Source organism: Pongo pygmaeus, chromosome 2, assembly GCF_028885625.2.
Source record: "Pongo pygmaeus isolate AG05252 chromosome 2, NHGRI_mPonPyg2-v2.0_pri, whole genome shotgun sequence".
NCBI classification, from domain to species: Eukaryota; Metazoa; Chordata; class Mammalia; order Primates; family Hominidae; genus Pongo; species Pongo pygmaeus.
In genome coordinates this window covers 150,818,748-150,842,504 of record NC_085930.1, presented here as the reverse complement: position 1 = coordinate 150,842,504, position 23,757 = coordinate 150,818,748, and the positions used below count along the sequence as shown (strand labels likewise).

General features: G+C 40.9%; 1 protein-coding gene and 1 non-coding gene across 20 annotated transcripts in view; one reads left to right on the top strand and one right to left on the bottom strand.

The window, feature by feature from the left end:
• The first annotated feature begins 6,363 nt into the window (after nt 1-6,363).
• The window catches only part of TFDP2 (transcription factor Dp-2), a 205,638-nt gene continuing 188,244 nt past the window's right edge, over nt 6,364-23,757 (top strand). For 3 of the 19 annotated variants that reach the window (XM_063662282.1, XM_063662278.1, XM_063662281.1), the window contains exons 1-2: nt 6,438-6,833; nt 16,164-16,281. The gene's annotated coding sequence lies outside the window, so the exon portion shown is untranslated. Of the gene's footprint in view, nt 6,834-16,163; nt 16,282-23,757 lie in introns of all 19 variants that reach the window. The other 16 variants (XM_054480210.2, XM_054480209.2, XM_063662280.1 and 13 more) reach the window with 9 other exon arrangements.
• LOC129034345 (U6 spliceosomal RNA) lies at nt 10,411-10,512 on the bottom strand. The gene has a single exon (XR_008501845.1). It is a non-coding gene; the product is annotated as a U6 spliceosomal RNA (small nuclear RNA).

Here is a 23,757-nt window from a genome sequence, read left to right as displayed (position 1 = left end):
ATATTTACGTTGGTTCTCCTTGCCTCGTAAGTCCTGTGAGGAGCATTTCAGGTTCATCCTGTGAATGCAGTGGTTTGTGGTAAAGCTGAAGAACCTCAGGCTCAGGAGACCTGAGTCTTTCATAATAGAGTGGAAGTAAACCTCTCTGATGCTTGTCCCAGAGGAAAATTATTTTCACGATGTTTGATCGTTGGACAAAACTGCCCTCTGCTGTGGAGGGAGACACCATCTCTGTCTTACAACAAAAGCCACAGTGTCTCTGCTTGTAACACAAACAGAAATGAGAAACCTATTTAGAATTGTCTCCCAATAATAAATTCGTTATTTTGATTGTGGCAATGGTTTCATGGGTGTATGCATACATCAAAACTCATCACATTGTTCACTTTATGTACAGTTTATTCTATGTCAGTTATACCTCAGTACAACTGGGGGAAACAAAGTCTTGCTACTCAAATATGTCATTGGGACCAGCAGTCTCAACATCACCTAGGTGCTTTTTAGAAAAGCAGAATTTCAGGCCTTATCCCAGACCTACTGAATGAGAATCTGTATTTTAATAAGATCCCCTGGTATTTAATCATTAGCTTTTTGTTTTGAAACAATTTTAGAGTTACAGAAAAGTTGTAAAAATAGTACAGAGAGTTCCCTTTTCATTAGCTTCTCCTAATTAACATCATGTATAACCATAATACAATTACTCAAATCAGGAAATTCACATTGATACAGTGGTCTTAACTAATCTGCAGACCTTATTTGAATTTTGCCTGTTTTCTGAGTGATGTCCTTTTTCTCGTTCAGAATTCAGTCCAGGATCCCACATTGTATTTAATTTTCATGTCTCCTTAGTCTCCTCCAATCTGAGACAGTTCCTCAGTCTATTTTTTTCATGCCCTTGACATTTTTGAAGTGTACTGGCAGTTATTTTATAGAATGTTCCTCACTTTGGCTTTGCCTGATTTTTTATTGTGTGTAGATTGAGGTTTTGCACTTTTGTTAAAATACTGCAGAAGTGATATTGTGGACTTCTCAGTGCATCCTATCATGAAGCTATATCCCTGTGTCTTATTACCGATGATGTTAACCTTGATCACTTGATTAAGATAGATTAAGATAGTGTCTTCCAGATTTTTCCACTGTAAGATTACTATTTTTCTTTAGTAGTTATTAAGAATTTTCTGAGAAGATACTTTGAGACCATGTAAATATCCGGTTTGCCATCACACTCTTCACTCACTAGTTTTAGTGTCCATGGATAGTTTTCTCCTGCAACAATCATTCCGGTGTTGAGTGCCTAGTAATGGTGATTTTCTATTTCCATTATGCCTTTTTATTTATTAATTGAATTCTACTGTATGGAAGAGCTGTCTCTTATCCTCCATTAATTTATCACTCAATTATTTATATCAGTTTTGGTCACCTCTTGCCCCACTTCCTATCATCTTGGCCCACCTTTTTATTCCACTTGTTGCAGCAAACAGCTGCCCCGGTGTATGCTGACAACACCTTGCCTCATTGTGCCTTACCATATCTCCCGTTCTGGACTAGGATTTCCTTGCCTCTCAGCTTGGAATACTTGTCTGAACTTGCTCTGTTATTTTCACCCATGTCCAAACCTTGAAGTACTAGAGAGTTGACACCCGACAGAGCAACTTTTTCACAGCGAGGATGGGAGCCAGTGTGTAAATATGCCCCTCTTCTGTCCTTCAAGTGGACAGTTTTGAAGTGTGCTCTTCAAAACTTCTTGGAGAGTTCCGTCCAGGATCAAGCCTCAGTAGCCTCCAGCAGTGATCATCTCAGTAACACATCTCAGTAACCCATAACACATGGGGTTGGCTTTTCCTCCTTCATGTTTCACGCTTGCCGTCTCCCACTCCAGTTCGTTGGAATCATCTCCCAAAATAAACCAACTGCATGTAAGAAATTGTGTCAGGGTGTTTGTGGGGAAGGAGAACCAGCTAAGATCTGTGCATTACCAGTTGTTAAATATTTTGACTGTCACCCCTGTTCATAATCTAAGACCCTATGGAAAATTTCACATGTACAAAGGAGACAGGAATATTCATAGCATCAGAATATGAAAAAAGGTAAAAATTCCCAAATGCCTTTCAATAAGAGACTGGATTATGTGCCGGGCATGTTGGCTCACATCTGTAATCCCAGCACTATGGGAGGCCAAGGCAGGTGGATCACTTGAGGTCAGGAGTTCGAGACCAGCCTGGCCAACATAGTGAAACCCCGTCTCTACTAAAAATACAAAAATTAGCTGGGATTGGTGGTGCGCACCTGTAATCCCAGCTACTTGGGAGGCTGAGGCAAGAGAATCACTTGAACCTGGGAGGCAGAGGTTGCAGTGAGCTGAGATTGTGCCACTGCACTCCAGCCTAGGCAACAGAGCAAGAGTCTGTCTCAAAATAAAATTAAAAAAAATAATAAAATAGAATGGAGTACGTAAATGTTATTTTTGCATTAGTGAAAATGAATGACCACCCATCAAGATAGATGACCCTCTTAAACAAAATGTTGAACAAAAAAAAAATTGGCAGATGAATAATAAATTTTATTCTAAATTTATGAAGTTCAAAAACATGAAAAGCTAAGCAATATATTATTTGGATATACATACACGTGTGTTAAGATTATAAAGAAGAACATGGAAATTATACACAGAATTTAAGATGTTATTTTGGAAAGGGAAAGTTGTGGGGACACACTGGTAGGGGGCACATGAGGCTTCAATGGTGTTAATAATATGTTGCTTCAGCAGGTACATGAGGGTTTATCATGATTCCTCATATCTCACATTTACTTTATATTTTTTAGGGTGAATAAAATATTTTATCCTAAAAATATTTTAGGTTTGATATTAAGGGGTTACTTTTATTAAGGGTGACTTTGAAACCTTTCTACTGCTCTAATGGAGTCATTCCAGAAAACTGGGGAGAGGTTGAATCCCTCCCTGAGGAAATTCCGAGGCTTCGATTCTACTCTGTCCTATTAAGGTGATTAAACTGCACATAACAGGATTGTCTCTAGAAGCAAGACCCAGATTTAACACTTATAAGTGTTATTTCTTTTGTCAGTCACTAGATGGATTTGGTGTGAAAAGAAGATAATTTAAAAAAAAAATCTGAAACTGTTCTGACAACTGCATATCTTTTCGTGTGATAAAAGGTGTCACTAAGGACCTTCTTCCTCCAAGTGTGATTTTTGGCTGCTGAGGCAGCACCAGCATCACTTGGAAGCCTGTTGGAGATGCAGAATTGAAACCACACCTTACAGACTGAATTGTAAGATTCCCTAAGTGATTACTGTGCACCTCAAAGTTTGAGAGGCAGTGGTGCAGGAGTCTGGTACTTCCACCTGCAAAAGCAGTATCCAGTGCCAGGAGAGGGGGCAGCACATGGAAATGCCTCAGGTTTAACTGTAATGGACCCGTCTTTTTCACAACCCTCTTTGTGTTGGCTATTCTGTGGCCCACATATTTCTAAATAGAGTAGACTTTATTATACCTCTCTCCTCTTTCCAAATTTGCTGGGCTGTGGACTCTCATCTATTCAATAAAAACATTGAACTTCCGTTAAGCACTGAGGAGATGATAGTGAATAGAATGATATGACTTTGACTCTAGAAGCTTACAGTCTAATGGGATGCAGGTAGCAAGTGAGTAATTACAAGTTTAATGAATGTTGGAAAGTCAAAGAAAATTTTATGGGAAAACAGTTGGAGATGGGGACTCAGGGGAAGCTTTTCTGGAGAAAGTGCTGTTTAAGTTTAGATGAGAAGGCATGTGCAGGTGAGTTGTGGGTGAACTGGGGGATTGTTCCAAGCATAAGGAATGCCAATGAATGGAGCTCTTTGGACATTTGTGTTTGTATTGCCAATGCCTTGCATAGTTCTTGGCATACAATAAGTGCTTAATAAGTGTTTGCAGAATCAATAAATGTTCTGTCACATTTCAGATGTCTACTCTCTGGCACTGGAGATGGTGGAAACTTTATTTTCGTTTTCAAAGGAAATAAGATCCCTTAATGGGGAAATAAGAAAGAAGACAGAAAGCTGACTGTTGTGCAAATTGCTAAATTGGAACTATGAGTGGGAATGAAAAATTGATTTACATGAATTTTCTTCCCTGTAGCAACTTGACAATTTATTCTGTTCTGGAGAATTCTCAGTTTTTGGCTTAAAAACCAAGCTGTTCCTCCTTATTCTGAATTTCTTGGCCTGCTGTGAAACTAACATTTACTGTCTTTTACAACATGCCCTGATTAGGTCATGGAAATTCACAACTAAATCAAACTAGGATATGGAAAATTTGAAACTTTCACTGCCCATTTTATGTAATGGCGTTGGAAGGTGTTATAAAACATTGACTTTTAAATCTTTTTTTCAAAATCTATATTATACAATGAATATAATAATTGCCATCATTTATGGAACCCTTACTACATGCATTACATAGCAAAATCCTCATACTACCTCTGCAAGAGAGTAAGTTGAACCATATGAAAATTGCCCAATATCAGCAATTTCATATGGTTCAACCTAGTATCTTCAGACTCTGACCTATAAAGAGGTTAGGGAATCCCTGATAGCCATAACTTCACTCCAAATTTAGTACTGAATCTTTTAGTACTATCTTTTATAGATAAAGAGATCCTAAGATAGTTACAGCTCCTCTATGACAGCGACCCCTTTCCCTATATTAGCCCAAGCACTTTGTGTGTGCACTTCCATCATGGTTATTTACACATTGAATTGAGGTGGTTTACAATCCATTTCCTCTGCTACACTGAGTTCCTTGAGGGTGGATGTTTTGTCTGTCTTGCTCATTTTTGTGTATGTAGTACCTAGAGTGAAAAGTATTTGTTGAATATAACTTTAAGAAAAATTTTGGTGGAAACTAAATTTTTATTGATTTGTTACTGGAGAATGTGAAGTAATCACTCCATTGGGTTTTTTTGCATTTTAGAATCAGTCAGTGGAGTACTGCATTTGACATTCTTGGACTCTCAGGACTAGTTACATGCAATCATGCATACAATTGTCTCTCCACCCTGCCCCAGAGAAAGATCTGAAAGTGCTCTCTTAACTATCTCATCTCCTTTAGGCATTTGCTTAAATACCACCTTCTCCGTGCCACCTTCCCTGATCACTCTATTTAGGACTGAAGCCATTCCTCCAACACCTCTGCTTATATATATTTTTTCCCATAGCACACATACCAGCATGTAATATAGTTTTTGTTTTGCGTATTCTTTTGCATATTATCTTTCCCATCCTGCTAGAATGTAAGCTCCATGAAGGCAGGAGTTTTTGTCTCTATTTTGTCCACTGATGTCTCTCCACGTCAAGAATAGTGTTTGGGGCCGGGCGCGGTGGCTCACACCTGTAATCCCACCACTTTGGGAGGCCCAGGCGGGAGGATCTCTTGAGTCCGGGAGTTCCGAACCACCTGGGAAACATGGCGAAACAGCCGGGTGTGGTGGCGCGGGCCTGTAGTCCCAGCTACTCGGGAGGCTGTGGTGGTAGGATCACCTGAGACTGGGAGGTCAGGGCTCCACTGAGCCGTGATCCTGCCACCGCACTCCAGCCTGGGTGAGAGCAAGACCCCGTCTCAAAAACAAACAAAGTGGCATATAGAAGATCTATAAAATTTGATTGGAGTAAAATGAGAAAGATCTAATCGTTTTAACGCGCTGTTCACACAGGGTTTTTCACATCGGCACGAATGAATGAACAAAATCTTTTCATATGGAACCAAGTGTACGGGTATTTGGGGTGTGTGCAGTTTCCGCGGGACATAATGACCTGTCCTGGTTTGGGTATTAACTTGCCTGGATATTGAAGAACCTCCACATTCCCAGTGGTCTCTAACCCATTGTCTGAATAATTTCAAGGTGTCCCACAGTTGGCCCCACGCATAGCCTCAATCACGATCACTCGCCCCCCGTCCCTTATTGATGCTCCCCCAGGGCGACCCCGCAAAGGCCTGGGGACCGAAATGGAACTGCCCCAGTCCCCCTCCTTCCAAGAGAGCTGGGTTTTCTGGCTTCTGGGTCAGTTGGAAAAGAGATTCCCACCCAAGTCGCAGGGTGGGAGTAGGGGGGATGAGATAGGAGTGATGAAGGAAGTGTGTCTAAAATTCTAGGCCTCAGGCCCGCAGCTGTCCCTGGAGGCGGCGGGGAAGCGGGGTGGTCGGGTCCTGCGGAGGGCTCCCAGGGAGGCCACAGGGGAACCAAGGGGCGGTGGCTGAGTGCACGAGGCCCGCCCCTCCGTCTGTTGGCCCCCTACTCTCAAAGGGAAGCCTGGGGGCGGGGTTTGTTTACTCCGTGCACGCAGGGCAGGCCCGGCCAATCCGTGGGGAGCGGCGCCTGGCGTTGCACATCCCGAGGGCCAATCGGCGCGCACTGTGCTGCTCCGCCGCCAAAGCTCGCGCGGGGGAAGCGGGGCTGTAGCTGGGCAGGGAGAGGGCGGACGAAATCGGCAGCGATCTCGGCTGCGGCGCTGCCGCAGCTGCCCGACCCGCGGGGCGCGCCCTGACCCTTCCTCTTTGGGCAGGCTCCAGGGCGCGCGCACGGTCGGCGTTCCGGGGCCTCAAACTCCTGGGCCTTGACCGGGCAGGCCGCGTCTCCCCGGGTGTGAGTCCACCGGGACCCGGCCGCCGCCTAAGCGCTGGCGCCACAGAAGCGGCGGCGCCCGAAGACGCGCTCCTGGCTCGGCCCGACAGCCTCGCTTGGCCGCCAGTTCTTCTGCAGCCGAAGGCGGTAAGGTCTGGGGCGACGGCGCGGGCCGCGCGGAGGGCCTTTGGACCCGGCCGGGCGCGTTCCTGGGTAGGTTTCCCTCCCTGCACCCAGGGGCCCCCTTGTTCCCCCACGAGTCCCATCTGTTTAGACCTGGCTTCTCCAGGCCTGGCCGGGTAACCCGTGAGTGTCTGGGCCAGAGTCGAAAGCAGAGGAGGGTCACCCTCTTAGTGCATAGAGCAAATCGGGGGAGGTAACGTCCCTGAGTCACGCCTCGTGGAAGAGGGGAAGGGCTGCTTTCTACTTTCTCGTTCTCTTCAAAGGATGGCTTCTAAATCTGGTTTTCCGATTTTTCCCTTCTCCTTTCATGACTCACACGCCTCTGTCTCCACCAGGTGTTTGTTTTTAAAGAGTTTCTAAGCTTTGTGTGCTTGGAAGAACCTCATATGCCCCATAAAGGAACTTTTCTCTGAAGTAGAGGATCGCTTTTTGGGCCCAGACTCCTTTGAGAAAATCTGGAAAGCCAAGGTCTGTCTTCACAAAGAAGTGTAAGGGTTTTCCTAGGATCTCGCTGAGAGACAGTACAACGAAGTGGATGAGCGTCCCAGTCTCTCTTACCAGCCTGTGCTATCTTCCATTGTGTGATCTCGGTTTCTTCATCTGTAAATTAGATGCATCCACCTATTCGGTGTGTTTCGGGGAGTGAATGGACTAATGTATGGAATGCAATCGTAAGAAAATTCTCCACGTATTAAATGCCTTGCATTAGTTAGGCACTTTTATTATTGACTGCCATGGATGCTGGTTTAGAAAAAGACCCTATATTATTTCCCTGTTAGTGTTGAGACGGTGAACGGGCTCATTCCTTTTCCATATTCACTGCTGAAGCTACCTTTGAGCCCATGAATACTTTTATCTTTTCCTCATTCCATCTCAGAGGGCACAGACTCCCTGTCTCACTTATTTGCTTGCTTTCAGTAAGGCTCTCTTTCAGCTCAGCCTTCTCCTTCCCTTGTCTCCCCGAGATCTGAGTTTTGTGTCTTTTCATTTGACTTGCACAACCTATTTTTTTTTTTTTTCTGGGCCATGTGTTTTCTCTTCATGGCTTGAATTTATCTTCGCCTAATAAATAAAGTTATTTACCTGCTTTTTTTTCAGCTCGTGAATATATATTCATCTGTTTTCTATATGGCATAATCATGTCCCTGTCTCTCTTTAAAAGTCAACATAAAAATAGTTTAATTGATCTATATTGCAGCTTCCTTTTCCATTTAATTGGTTAGCCTGTTATTTAGCTAAACTTTATCACTATCAGATTACTATAATTAATCTTTAATGGCAGTGTCCATTCTCAGACAGCACCAAGAAAAAAATCAAATGCCTAAACCCCAGATTCTGTCACACTTGTGTATTGGCTCTGGATGTGTTTGTTATTTATTAGAACATCTTGTGCCTGTAACTAGTCTAGTCTAAGAGTAGACATGGTGTCTGTAGCGTTGTTCTGGCTGTGCAGTTGCAGTTTGAGCACTGTGGCCCTTACATTTGTTAATAAAAGGTTCAAGACTTACTAAACTCTTACTTTTCAGTTCTCTTCATTTCTAGGTGTTTAAAAAGGAAAGCTGAATTTTTCTAGTGTGTAATACTTCATATTCTCATTTTGTGATCATGTAATTCCTCCCACCCCCACTCTTGTGAATGTGTAGTCCAAGTGGCACATGGAAGTTTTTCTCTGGCAGCTAAAATTCTTAACTGAGCTGTGTGCCCTCAATATAACTGATGAAGTGGGATGTACTTCCTTGTCATCATCTTTTAAACTCTTATTGCAATATGTGTTATAATGGATCTCAGAAGAAACTAGAAAGCATAGATTGAGAGTTCTTTTAGATCATAGAATTTTAAATTGTAGTAGATTTTAAAGAGAATCAAATACACTCACCTCTTCATACTTAAATCCTTTCCATTTTAATCTGGGATACATGACTCTAGGTGTGCGGCATGAATACATATGAAAGTAGGCTTGTGAACTCTTGGAAATATTATGCAAAATTATGCATATTTGTATATTTTTTGGAGAGACTATTTATAGTGTCATAGTTTCTTAGGCAAAGATATTTGGTCAATTCTTTTTTTTTTTTTTTTTTGAGACAGAATTTCTCTATGTTGCTCAGGCTTGTCTGGAACTTCTGGGCTCAAGTGATCCTCCTACCTCACCCTCTCAAGTAGCTGGGGTTATAGGCACACACCTCTCCATGTTTGGACAACTCTAATTTTTATAAAATTATTTCTTTCACTGAACTAGAAATTGTGTCCTCACTGTCTCTTCTGTATTGTGGGTTTTCAACTATTTGAAGATACTTATATTCCACTGAGTGTTAGAAAATATCAGTCTTTAACCTCTGCTAGTGACTTTTGTGTCATTGTTTTCGTTCACATCTCCTCACAGAACTCATAGCCCACTTGTGGATTTGTTTAGTTCATCCACATTCTTCTGACAAGCATGGTGCCCCAAATTAGGTATTAACTAGTATAGAAGACCAAGTTACCTCTCTGATTTTAAAGCATGTACTTTAAGAGTAGACTTGCTTCTTTGGCAACCACATTACACTGTTAATTTATAATAATTTACTAGTTAAGAAGATTAACTTTGGGGCTCACCTTCCTGTGTTTAGATCCTAGCTCTGCAGTTTATCAGCTGGGTAACCCGAGTAAATTATGTAAACACTCTGGGCCTAAGTCTCCTCATCTCTAATATGGGGTTAATAATAGTGTCTATCTTACACAATTCTGAAGATAATTAAATTAATGTATATATATAAGTCATTTAGAATGGGTTGTGGCATCCAAGTACTATGTATGTATGATACCTATTTTACTATTGGTTTCCTTGTCAACTAAAATTGTTGAATTATTTTGTTCATGCTCTCTCCGTTCTTAAAATCATACTTTCTCAATTCTTTAATAGAATATTTTTTGGTAGGACTTTACATGTATCTGTATTTTTATTTTGTAAGATTGCTTCTAGTCTGTTGACATTAAAAAATCCTGATTTGGTCATCCAATAAATATCAAATCTATGCATTTGATAAACATACAAGTTTGATAATTTTGGCATTGCCTTCATGCAAATTTTTCACTAAAATGCTGTCTAGGCAGGGCTGAGGGCAGAGTTCTTTACCTGCTAAAGACCTCTCTTAAAGGTGATAAAAAATTTTATTATTAATTCTTTGGTTCAGGTTGGTCAGCCAATTAGAAATTCAGCTAATTTATCATCATCTACCTCATATGTTTCCAAGTTCTCATAAGGAATATGTGAGGAACTTTGACAATTGCCTTAGTAAAACCCAGATTTTATATGCCTCGGTTTTTTTACCCTATCATTACTTGTCCTTAGTGAAACTATACTATATTCCAGTAGCATATGTTAATTACTACTTTTTTGTCTTTTTTTTTTCAGAAAAGGATTTTTTATTATTTATTTATTTATTTATTTATTTATTTATTTATTTATTTTGAGACAGAGTCTCTCTCTGTCACCCAGGGTGGAGTGCAGTGGCCTCCTGGATTCAAGCAATTCTCCTTCCCCAGCCTCCCGAGTTGCTGGGTCTGCAGGCACTTGCCACCACAGCCGGCTGATTTTTGTATCAGAAAAGGATTTCTTAATTCAAGTAAAAATGCGGAATGCTTTATGAATTTGTGTGTCATCATTGCACAGGGGCCATGCTAATCTCTGATTTGTTCCCGTTTAGTATATGTGCTGCTAAGGGAGCACTGATTACTACTTTTTGTAAATGTTCACAAACTTCTCTTAGTAATGATTCTAGAATCATGTCTAAAATTACATTTAACTTCAATGATCAATAGTTGGCAGGATCCCATTTCTCTTTTTTTGAACACAAGTACTACATTTTTCTGTCTTTAGTCTTCTGGCAACCTCTCCTGCTCACCATAGTTCCTAAATGATTGCCAACAGCTGTGTGGAATTTTATTTGGAGCAATATACCTTGTTGAAGGTTTACTTAGAGCAGTTAGGAACTGTCTTTTATCTTCATGTTCATATTGAGCTTTCATTTCCGCCAGTTCATTGATAAATTTATTAAATGCCCGTTTTGCACAAGATATCAATGCTTGTTTTACTTGAGCCATTGGAAGACAATTTTTCTTAATAAAAATGCCTGAAGAAAAAAGGTAATGTACATCTATTTCTCTCCATTCCTCCTATTGTTAATATTACCGTAGTCTGCCACCATTCCTTTAGTGTACTGCAGTAATAGCTTCCTGTTAACCTTCCTTCTTCCAGTCCTTTTCCGTCTCTGGTCCTTATGTATGGCAGCCAAAGTTATCTTTGTTTTAAAAATGCATATATGTTTTAAAAGTTGTTTCTGGGAGGTGCAGTGACTCACGTCTGTAATCCCAGTGCTTTGGGAGGCCGAGGTGGGCGGATTGCTGAGCCCAGGAGCTCAAGACCAGCCTGGGCAACATGGTGAAACCTGTCTCTACTAAAAATACAAAAAGTAGCCAGGCTTGGTGGCATGTGCCTGTAGTCCCAGGTACTCAGGAGGCTGAGGTGGGAGGATCTCTTGAGCCCAGGAAGTCAAGGCTGCATTGAGCTGTGATTATGCCACTGCACTCCAGCCTGGGCAACACAGTGAGACCCTATCTCAAAATAAATAAATAAATAAATAGGAATAAATAAATAAATAAATAAGTCTTTTCTTTCCTAGTGGCATAAGCTGTAATCTAATTAGAATTTTATTTCTGAGTATAGTACTTTCCAACTCCCTTTTTCTGTTTTCTCTTTACTGTCCTTTTAAACTCAAACCCCTCCACCCCCACTGCCCCGCTTTTTTTTTTTTTTGAGACAGAGCCTTGTTCTATTGCCCAGGCTGGCAGTGGTGCAATCTCGGCTCACTGCAACCTCCGCCTCCTGGGTTCAAGTGATTCTTGTGCCTCAGCCTCCCAAGTAGCTGGGATTATAGGCGTGTGCCACCACACCTGGCTAATTTTTGTATTTTTAGTAGAGACAGGGTTTTGCCATTTTGGCCAGGCTGGTCTTGAACTCCTAACCTCAAGCAATCCACCTCTCTTGGCCTCCCAAAGTGCTGGGATTACAGATGTGAGCCACCGCGCCCGGCCTTAAGCCCTTTTTTACCTTTGGTTTTCTTAGGGATGATATGAACCAGCAGCCAGATAGTAGGCATAGAGAGATGGTAACTCCCCACCAGTTGCTCCTTGTGTGTATTACTCAAAAGACACGTGTGAAGTGCTTGCTATGTTACAGGCAGTGTGTGAGGCACTAAGTTGACAAAGGGACATAACATAATCTCATCCCTCAAAGAATCCTAAGTGCAAGAAAAGATGAAATAGGGGAAAGTAGCTTGGAGAACCCAAAAATACAACTTTTTTTAGTTGGGTCTTTTCCAGTGTAGCTTCTTTTTTTTTTTTTCTAAAGTGTTACGAATTCATTCAAATATAAGCGAGTGATTTGAAAATTAGCCATTGTTGATTAATCATTCTTTCACTAGTGCCACTGTTTACTATAATTGAAAAAATAGGCTGGGCGCAGTGGCTCACGCCTGTAATAATCCTAGGACTTTGGGAGGCCGAGGCGGGTGAATCGCTTGAGGTCAGGAGTTTGAGACCAGCGTGGCCAACATGGTGAAACCCCATCTCTACTAAAAATACAAAAATTAGCTGGGTGTGGTTGTACATGCCTGTAATCCCAGCTACTTGGGAGGCTGAGGCAGGGGAATTGCTTGAACCTGGGAGGCAGAGATGGCAGTGAGCTGAGATCTTACCACTGCACTCCATCCTGGGCGACAGAATGAGACTGTGTTTCAAAATAAATAAACAAGCAAACAAACAGGCTGGGCATGGTGCCTCATGCTGTAATCCCAGCTCTTTGGGAAGAATTACTTTGAGGCCAAAAGCTTAAGACCATCCTGGGCAACATTGCAAGGCCCCATCTCTACAAATGAAAAAAAGTTAGCCAGAAGTGGTGGCACGTACCCATCATCCCAGCTACTAAGGAGGCTGAGGTGGGAAGATTGCTTAAGCCCAAGAGTTTGAGGCTGCTGTGAACTGTGATCACGCTGCTGTACTCCAGTTTGGATGACAGAGCGAGACTGTTTAAAAAAAAAATTTTTTTTTTAAATAAGAAAATATATATAAAAGACCATTTCTGTGTAATCTTAAGTTTAAGATACGTGTTGTCTTAAGTTTGGTAGTATTTCAGCTAATTGATTAAATCATGATTATGAGCTATATTACTCTATTTTACTGACTGGTGTACTGTGAACAGAAGAAAGTACATAGATAAGATGTATAATGCTAAACTCAATCATCTGAACTTTTAATTTTTTTAGTTTTAATTTTTGTGGGTACATAGTAGGTGTATATATTTATGGGGTACATGAGATGTTTTGATACAGGCATGCAATGTGAAATAAGTACATTATGGAGAATGGGGTATTCATCCCCTCAAGCGTTTATCCTTTAAGTTACAAACAATCCAAATACACTCTTTAAGTTATTTTAAAATATAAAATTAAGTTATTAATGACTATAGTCACCCTTTTGTGCTACCAAATAGTAGGTCTTATTTATTCTTTGTATTTTTTTGTACCCATTAACCATCCCCACATCCCCATACTACGCTTCTCAGCCTCCGGTAACCATCCTTCTACTCTCTCTATCCATGAGTTCGGTTGTTTTGATTTTTAGATCCCACATATAAGTGAGAGCGTGTAATGTTTGTCTTTTTGTGCCTGGCTTATTTCACTTAACATAATGATCTCCAGTTCCATCCATGTTGTTGCAAATGAGTGGATCTTATGCTTTTTTTTTTTTTTTTTTTTTTTTGAGACAGAGTCCCGCTCTGTTGCCCAGGCTGGAGTGCAGTGACAATCCTGGCTTACTGCAACCTCTGCTTCGCAGGTTCAAGCGATTCTCCTGCCTCAGCCTCCCGAGTAGCTGGGATTACAGGCACGCATCACCACACCCAGCTAATTTTTGTATTTTTAGTAGGGACGGGGTTTCACCATGTTGGCCAGGCTGGTCTCAAACTCTTAACCTCAAGTGATCTGCCTGCCTCAGCCTCCCAAAGTGCTGGGATTACAGACGTGAGCCATTGTGCCCGGCCATAGATCTCATTCTTTTTTATGGCCAAATAGTACTTCATTGTATATATGTACCACATTTTCTTTATTCATTCATCTGTTAACGAACACTTAGGTTGCTTCCAAATCTTAGCTATTGTAAACAGTGCTGCAACAAACATAGGAATGCAGATATCTCTTCAATATACTGATTTCCTTTCTTTTGGCTATATACCCAGCAGTGGGATTGCTGGATCATATGGTAGCTCAATTTTTAGTGTTTTGAGGAACGTCCAAATTGTTCTCTATAGTGGTTGTACTAATTTACATTCTCATCAACAGTTTGGGAAGGTTCCCTTCTCTGCACATCCCCACCAGTATTTGTTACTGTCTATCTTTTGGAAATAAGCCATTTTAACTGGGGTGAAATGATAGCTCATTGTAGTTTTGATTTGCATTTCTTTGATGATCAGCAACGTTGAGCACCTTTTCGAATGCCTATTTGCCATTTGTATGTCTTCTTTTGAGAAATGTCTATTCAGATCTTTTGCCCATTTTTTAATGGGATTATTTGATTTTTTTCCTAGAGTTGCTTGAGCTCTTTATATATTCTGCTTATAAATCTCTTGTCAGATAGGTAGTTTGCAAATGTTTTCTCCCATTCTTTGGGTTGTCTCTTCACTTTGTTGATTGTATCCTTTGCTGTGCAGAAACTTTTTACTTGATGTGATCCCATTTGTTTATTTTTGCTTTGGTTGCCTGTGCTTGTGGGGTACTGCTCAAGAAATTCTTGCCCAGACCAATGTACTGGAGATTTTCCCCAATATTTTCTTCTAGTAGTTTCACAGTTTAAGGTCTTAGATTTAAGTCTTTAATCCATTTTGATTTGATTTTTTTTTTTTTAGACAGGGTCTTGCTCTGTTGCCCAGGCTGGAGCGCAGTGGCTTGATTCCAGCTCACTGCAACCTCCGCCTCCCAGGTTCAAGCAGTTCTTGTGCCTCAGCCACCCAAGTAGCTGGGACTACAGGCATGTGCCACCACGCCTGGCTAATTTTTGTATTTTTAGTAGAGATGGGGTTTCACCATGTTGGCCAGACTGGTCTTGAACTCCTGACCTCAAGTGATCTGCTCGCCTTGGCCTCCCAAAGTGCTGAGATTACAGGCGTGAGCCACCGTGCCCAGCCTGATTTGATTTTTGTGTATGGCAAGTGATATGGGTCTGGTTTTTTTCTTCTGCATTTGCATATCCAGTTTTCCCAGCACCATTTATTGAAGAGACTGTCTTTTCCCCAGTGTGTGTTCTTGGCACCTTTGTGGAAAATGAGTTAACTGTAGGTGTGTGGATTTGTTTCTGGATTCTCTGTTCTGTCCATTGGTCTGTGTGTCTGTTTTTATTCCAGTCCCATGCTGTTTTGGTTACTATAGCTCTGTAGTATAATTGAAGTCAGGTAATGTGATTCCTCCAGTTTTGTTCTTTTTGCTCAAGATAGCTTTGGCTATTCTGGGTCTCTTTTGTGGTTCCATATAAATCTTAGGATTGTTTTTTCTGTTCTGTGAAGCATGTCATTGCCATTTTGATAGGGATTGCCTTGAATCTGTAGATTGCTTTGATAGCAGTGTTGACATTTTAACAATATTGATTCTTTCAATCCATGAACATGGAATATTTTTCCATTTTTTTGGTGTTCTCTTCAATTTCTTTCATCAGTGTTTTATAGTTTTCATTACAGAGATCTTTCACTTCTTTGGTTAATACCTAGTTACTCAGTTTTACGTGTGGCTGTTGTAAATGGAGTTACTTTTAAAATTTCTTTTTCACATTGTTCACTGTTGGCATATGGAAATGCTACTGATTTTTGTATGTTGATTTTGTATCATGTAACTTTACTGAATTTGTTTATCACTTCTATTAATAATATTTTTCTTGTGGAGTTTTTAGGTTTTTTCCAAATATAAAATTGCATCATCTGCAAACAGGGATAATTTGACTTCTTCCTTTCCAATTTGGATGCCCTTTATATCTTTCTGTTGTCTGATTGCTCTAGATAGGACTTCCAGTACTTTGTTGAATAACAGTAGTGACAGTGGGCATGCTTGTCATGTTTCAGATCTTCGAGGAAAGGCTTTCTAGTTTTTCCCCATTCAGTATGATACTAGCTGTGGGTCTGTCATATATGGCTTTTATTATGTTGGGGTGTGTTCCTTCTATCCCCAGTTTTTTGAGTATCTTAACTTCTTTGAAACATAAGTATTTTATTTAAGACCTATATGTCCTTTTGCAACATGTTTCATGCTCTTTTGACTTTTTTTTTTTTTCTTGAGACAGAGTCTTGCTCTGTCACCCAGGCTGGAGTGCAGTGGCATGATATCGGCTCACTGCAACCTCTGACTCCCGGGTTCAAGTGATTCTTGTGCCTCAGCCTCCCAAGTAGCTGGGATAACAGGTATGTGCCACCATGCCTGGCTAATATTTGTATTTTTAATAGAGACAGGGTTTTGCCATATTAGCCAGGCTAGTCTTGAACTCCTGGCCTCAAGTGATCTGCTACCTCCGCCTCCCAAAGTGCTGGATTACAAACTTAAGCCACCACACCCGGCCTATGTTCTTTTGACTTTAAAAGAAATTAAACAGATCTTTGTCCAAGATGGCCGAATAGGAACAGCTCCAGTCTGCAGCTCCCAGCGTGATTGATGCAGAAGACGGGTGATTTCTGCATTTCCAACTCAGGTAACTGGTTCATCTCACTGGGACTGGTTGGACAGTGGGTGCAGCCCACAGAGGGTGAGCCGAAGCAGGGCAGGGCGTCACTTCACCCAGGAAGCACAAGGGATCAGAGAATTTCCCTTTCCTAGTCAAGGGAAGCTGTGACAGACTGTACCTGGAAAAATGGGATGCTCTCGCCCAAATACTGGACTTTCCCCATGGTCTTAGCAACTGGCAGACCAGGAGATTCTCTCCCGTGCCTGACTTGGCAGGCCCCACATCCATGGAGCCTTGCTCACTGCTAGTGCAGCAGTCTGAGATGGACCTGTGAGGCTGCAGCCGGGTTGGGGGAGGGGCGTCTGCCATTGCTGAGGCTTGAGTAGATAAGCAAAGCGGCCAGGAAGCTCAAACTGGGCAGAGCCTACCCCAGCTCAGCAAGGCCTACTGCCTCTATAGACTCCACCTCTGTGGGCAGGGCATAGCAGAACAAAAGGCAGCAGAAACTTCTGCAGACTTAAACATCTCTGACAGCAGTGGTTCTCCCAGCATGGCGTTTGAGCTCTGAGAATGGACAGTCTGCCTCCTCAAGGGGTCCCCGACGCCCGTGTAGCCTAACTGGGAGACACCTCCCAGTAGGGGGCGAAAGACACCTCATACAGGTGGGTGCCCCCCTGGGACGAAGCTTCCAGAGGAAGGATCAGGCAGCAATATTTACTGTTCTGCAATATTTGCTGTTCTGCAGCCTCCGCTGCTGATACCCAGGCAAACGAGGTCTGGAGTGGACCTCCAGCAAACTCCAACAGACCTGCAGCTGAAGGACCTGACTGTTAGAAGGAAAACTAACAAACAGAAAGGAACAGCATCAACATCAACAAAAAGGACATCCACACCAAAACCCCATCTGTAGTCACCAACATCAAAGACCAAAGGTAGATAAAACCACAAAGATGGGGAGAAACCAGAGCAGAAAAGCTGAAAATTCTAAAAACCAGAGCGCCTCTTCTCCTCCAAAGGATTGCAGCTCCTTGTCAGCAATGGAATAAAGCTGGACGGAGAATGACTTTGACAAGTTGACAGAAGTAGGCTTCAGAAGGTGGGTAATAACAAACTTCTCTGAGCTAAAGAAGCATGTTCTAACCCATCGCAAGGAAGCTAAAAACCTTGAAAAAAGGTTATGGCTAACTAGAATAAACAGTGTAGAGGAGACCTTAAATGACCTGATGGAGCTGAAAACCATGGCGTGAGAACTTCGTGAGGTATGCACAAGCTTCAATGGCCGATTTGATCAAGTGGAAGAAAGGATATCAGTGATTAAAGATCAAATTAATGAAATAAAGCAAGAAGACAAGTTTAGCGAAAAAAGAGTAAAAAGAAATGAACAAAGCCTCCAGGAAATATGGGACTATGTGAAAAGACCAAATCTGTGTTTGATTGGTGTACCTGAAAGTGATGGAACCAAGTTGGAAAACACTCTTTGGGGTGTTATCCAGGAGAACTTCCCCAACCTAGCAAGGTAGGTCAACATTCAAATTCAGGAAATACAGAGAACACCACAAAGATACTCCTGAGAAGAGCAACCTCAAGATACATAATTGTCAGATTCACCAACGTTGAAATGAAAGAAAAAGTGTTAAGGGCAGCCAGAGAGAAACGTTGGGTTACCCACAAAGGGAAGCCCATCAGACTGACAGCGGATCTCTCGGCAGAAACCCTACAAGCCAGAAGAGAGTGGGGGCCATTATTCAACATTCTTAAAGAAAAGAATTTTCAACCCAGAATCTCATATCCAGCCAAACTAAGCTTCATAAGTGAAGGAGAAATAAAATCCTTTATAGACAGACAAATGCTGAGAGATTTTTTCACCACCAGGCCTGCCTTACAAGAGCTCCTGAAGGAAGCACTAAACTTAGAAAGGAACAACTGGTACCAGCCCCTGCAAAAACATGCCAAATTTTAAAGACCATGGATGCTATGAAGAAACTGTATCAATTAACGGGCAAAATAACCAGCTAACATCATAATGACAGGATCAGATCCACACATAACAATATTAACCTTAAATGTAAATGGGCTAAATGCCCCCAATTAAAAGACACAGACTGGCAAATTTGATAAAGAGTCAAGACCCATCAGTGTGCTGTATTCAGGAGACCCATCTCACATGCAGAGACACACATGGGCTCAAAATAAAGGGATGGTGGAAGATCTACCAAGCAGATGGAAAGCAAAAAAAAGCAGGGGTTGCAATCCTAGTCTCTGATAAAACAGACTTTAAACCAACAAAGATCAAAAGAGACAAGGCTATTATGCAATGGTACAGGGATCAATTCAACAAGAAGAGCTAACTATCCTAAATATATATGCAGCCAATATAGGAGCACCCAGATTCATAAAGCAAGTCCTTAGAGACCTACAAAGAGACTTAGACTCCCACACAATAATAATGAGAGACTTTAACACCATACTGTCAATATTAGATCAACGAGACAGAAGGTTAACAAAGATATCCAGGACTTGAACTCAGTTCTGCACCAAGTGGACCTAGTAGACATCTACAGAACTCTCCACCCCGAATCAACAGAATATACATTCTTGTCAGCACCATATCACACTTATTCTAAAATTGACCACATAATTGGAAGTAAAGCACTCCTCAGCAAATGTAGAATAACAGAAGTCACAACAAACTGTCTCTCAGACCACAGTGCAATCAAATTAGAACTCAGGATTAAGAAACTCACTCAAAACCGCACAATTACATGGAAACTGAACAACCTCCTCCTGAATGACTGCTGGGTACATAATTAAATGAAGGCAGAAATAAAGATGTTCTTTGAAACCAATGAGAACAAAGACACAACGGACCAGAATCTCTGGGACACATTTAAAGCAGTGTGTAGAGGGAAATTTATGGCACTAAATGCCCGCAAGAGAAAGCAGGAAAGATCTAAAATTGACACCCTAACATCACAATTAAAAGAACTAGAGAAGCAAGAGCAAACACATTCAAAAGCTAGCAGAAGGCAAGAAATAACTAAGATCAGAGCAGAACTGAAGGAGATAGAGACACAAAAAACCCTTCAAAAAATCAATGAATCCAGGAGTTGGTTTTTTTGAAAAGATCAACAAAATTGATAGACCACTAGCAAGACTAATAAAAAGGAGAGAAGAATCAAGTAGACGCAATAAAAAATGATAAAGGGGATATCACCGCCAATCCCACAGAAATACAAACCACCATCAGAGAATACTATAAACACCTCTACACAAATAAACTAGAAAATCTAGAAGAAATGGATAAATTCCTGGACACATACACCCTCCCAAGACTAAACCAGGAAGAAGTTGAATCTCTGAATAGACGAATAACAGGCTCTGAAATTGAGGCAATAATTAATAGCCTACCAACCAAAAAAATTCCAGGACCAGACAGATTCACAGCCAAATTCTACCAGAGGTAAAAAGAGGAGCTGGTACCATTCCTTCTGAAACTATTCTAATCAATAGAAAAAGAAGGAATCCTCACTAACTCATTTTATGAGGCCAGCATTATCCTGATACCAAAGCCTGGCAGAGACAAAACAAAAAAAGAGAATTTTATACCAATATCCCTGATGAACGTTGATAGAAAAATCCTCAGTAAAATACTGGCAAACCCAATCCAGCAGCACATGAAAAAGCTTATCCAACACAGTCAAGTCGGCTTCATCCCTAGGATGCAAGGCTGCTTCAACATATGCAAATCAATAAAAGTAATCCATTACATAAACAGATCCAATGACAAAAACCACATGATGATGTCAATAGATGCAGAAAAGGCCTTCGACAAAATTCAACTGCCCTTCATGCTAAAAACTCTCAATAAACTAGGTATTGATGGAATGTATCTCAAAATAATAGGTATTTATGACAAACTCACAGCCAATATCATACTGAATGGGCTAAAACTGGAAGCATTCCCTTTGAAAACCAGCACAAGACAAGGATGCCCTCTTTCACCACTTCTATTCAACATAGTGTTGGAAGTTCTGGCCAGGGCAATCGGGCAAGAGAAAGAAATAAAGGGTATTCAGTTAGGAAAAGAGGAAGTAAAATTGTCCCTGTTTGCAGATGACATGATTGTATATTTAGAAAACCCCATCGTCTCAGCCCAAAACCTCCTTAAGCTGATAAGCAACTTCAGCAAAGTCTCAGGATACAAAATCAATATGCAGAAATCACAAGCATTCCTATACACCAATAACAGACAGAGAGCCAAATCACGAGTGAACTCCCAATCACAATTGATACAAAGAGAGTAAAATACCTAGGAATCCAACTTACAAGGGATGTGAAGGACCTCTTCAAAAAGAACTATAAACCACTGCTCAAGGAAATAAAAGGACACAAACAAATGGAAGAACATTCTTTGCTCATGGATAGGAAGAATCAATATTGTGAAAATGGTTATATTGCCCAAAGTAATTTATAGATTCGATGCCATCCCCATCAAGCTACCAATGACTTTCTTCACAGAATTGGAAAAAACTACTTTAAAGTTCACATGGAACCAAAAAAGAGCCCACATTGCCAAGACAATCCTAAGCAAAAAGAACAAAGCTGGAGGCAACACGGTACCTGACTTCAAACTATACTACAAGGCTACAGTAACCAAAACAGCATGGTACTGGTACCAAAACAGAGATATAGACCAATGAAACAGAACATTTACAACCATCTGATCTTTGACAAACCTGACAAAAACAAGAAATGGGGAAAGGATTTCCTATTTAACAAATGGTGCTGGGAAAACTGGCTAGCCATATGTAGAAAGCTGAAACTGGATCCCTTCCTTACACCTTATATAAAAATTAATTCAACATGGATTAAAGACTTAAATGTTAGACCTAAAACCATAAAAACCCTAGAAGAAAACCTAGGCAATACTATTCAGGACATAGGCATGGGCAAGGACTTCATGACTAAAACACGAAAAGCAATGGCAACAAAAGCCAAAATAGACAAAGGGGATCTAATTAAACTAAAGAGCTTCTGCACGGCAAAAGAAACTGCCATCAGAGTGAAAAGGCAACCTACAGAATGGGAGAAAATTTTTACAATCTACCCATCTGACAAAGGGCTAATATCCAGAATCTAAAAAGAACTCAAACAAATTTACAAGAAAAAAAAACGATCCCATCAAAAAGTGGGCAAAGGATATGAACAGTTACTTCTCAAAAGAAGACATCTATGCAGCCAGCAGACACATGAAAAAATGCTCATCATCACTGGTCATCAGAGAAATGCAAATCAAAACCACAATGAGATACCATCTCACACCAGCCAGACTGGCAATCATTAAAAAGTCAGGAAACAACAGATGCTGGAGAGGATGTGGAGAAATAGGAATGCTTTTACACTATTGGTGGGAGTGTAAATTAGTTCAACCATTGTGGAAGACAGTGTGGCAATTCCTCAAGGATCTAGAACTAGAAATACCATTTGACCCAGCAATCTCATCACTGGGTATATACTCAAAGGATTATAAATCATGCTACTGTAAAGACACATGCACACGTGTGTTTATTGCAGCACTATTCACAATAGCAAAGACTTGGAACCAACCCAAATGTCCATCAATGATAGACTGGATTAAGAAATTGTGGCACATATACACCATGGAATACTATGCAGCCATAAAAAAGGATGAGTTCGTGTCCTTTGCAGGGACATGGATGAAGCTGAAAACCATCATTCTGAGCAAACTAACACAAGGACAGAAAACCAAACACCACATGTTCTCCCTTATAGTTGGGAACTGAACGATGAGAACACTTCGACACAGGGCGGGAAGCATCACACACCAGGGCCTGTCATGGGGTGGGAGGCTGGGAGAGGGATAGCATTAGGAGAAATACCTAATGTAAATGACGAGTTGATGGGTGCAGCAAACCAACATGGCACATGTATACCTGTGTAACAAACCTGCATGTTGTGCACATGTACCCTAGAACTTAAAGTATAATAATAATAAAGAAAAAAGAAATTAAACATATGTAGGCTAAAAGGAAATATGGATGTCAAGAAATGACATATAGTTTTAAGGTTTTGATGACAGAAGAGAAAAATCTAAAAGTTTTCCCAAAGGTAGGAAAAATAAAAACATAATAGTTCTGGGCACAGTGGCACAGCCTATAGTCCCAGCTACTTGTGAGGCTGAAGTGGGAGGATTGCTTGAGCCCAGGGATTCAAGGCTGTAGTATGCTATGATTCTGCCTGTGTGTAGCTACTGCTTTCTAGCCTGGACGATGTAGTAAGACCCCATATCTTCAAAACAAAACAAACACTATAATAGCAATAATAGTGACAATGTCTGTTAGTCACAGAGCAGGAGTACGATGTCTGGAAAAACGATTGTACTTCATGGAAATGCTGTGGCTAATGATGCTGTTATGAACAGGGATATTGGTATGTCTGGTAAATTGAATATGGAGCCAGAAAAGTTACTGTGTTTGAGAATAAAAGTGATAGTACATGTCTCTGTCATCAAACTAGGAAATGTAGCACAGACAGATTTTTTTTCTTTTTGCTTAACTGTAGGTATATAATAAAGTGTTCTGACAAACTGTTAGACAGAGCCTTGATAGACTATATATCTAGGTTCGTCTGTTGTCTGTCTTTCTATCTACCTATCTATGTGTTAATATTAGGAGCTTCTGACTTACTTAATACTTCTTCCTGTTTGTATAAAATTAACTGCAGTAATTGACTCAGATTGGCTGTGAGCAAAAACAGAACTATTACATTAATTTGACTTACTAATTTATGTAAAACATTTTCTGACTTTTAAAAATCATCTTAATTAATGCAAGGGTAGAGTAATTATCAGCCCACCAACTATTTATTTATTAGGATTCCTATTGCTGTAGGCAGAATAAAGCAATTTTTCATATTGTGACTAATGGCAATTTTGATTAATTTTGCGCAATTAGCTTACATCTATCATAAGTAACCAGTCTGCTTTTGGTAAAATTTTCATGTCTGAAATAGGAAACTCTCAGTTTATATTTTCTTTTTTTTTTGAGATGGAGTCTCGCTCTGTTGCCCAGGCTGGAGTGCAGTGGCACGATCTCGGCCCACTGCAACCTCTGCCTCTCGGGTTCAAGCGATTCTCCTGCCTCAGGCTCCTGAGTAGCTGGGATTACAGGCATGTGCCACCACGCCCAGCTAATTTCGC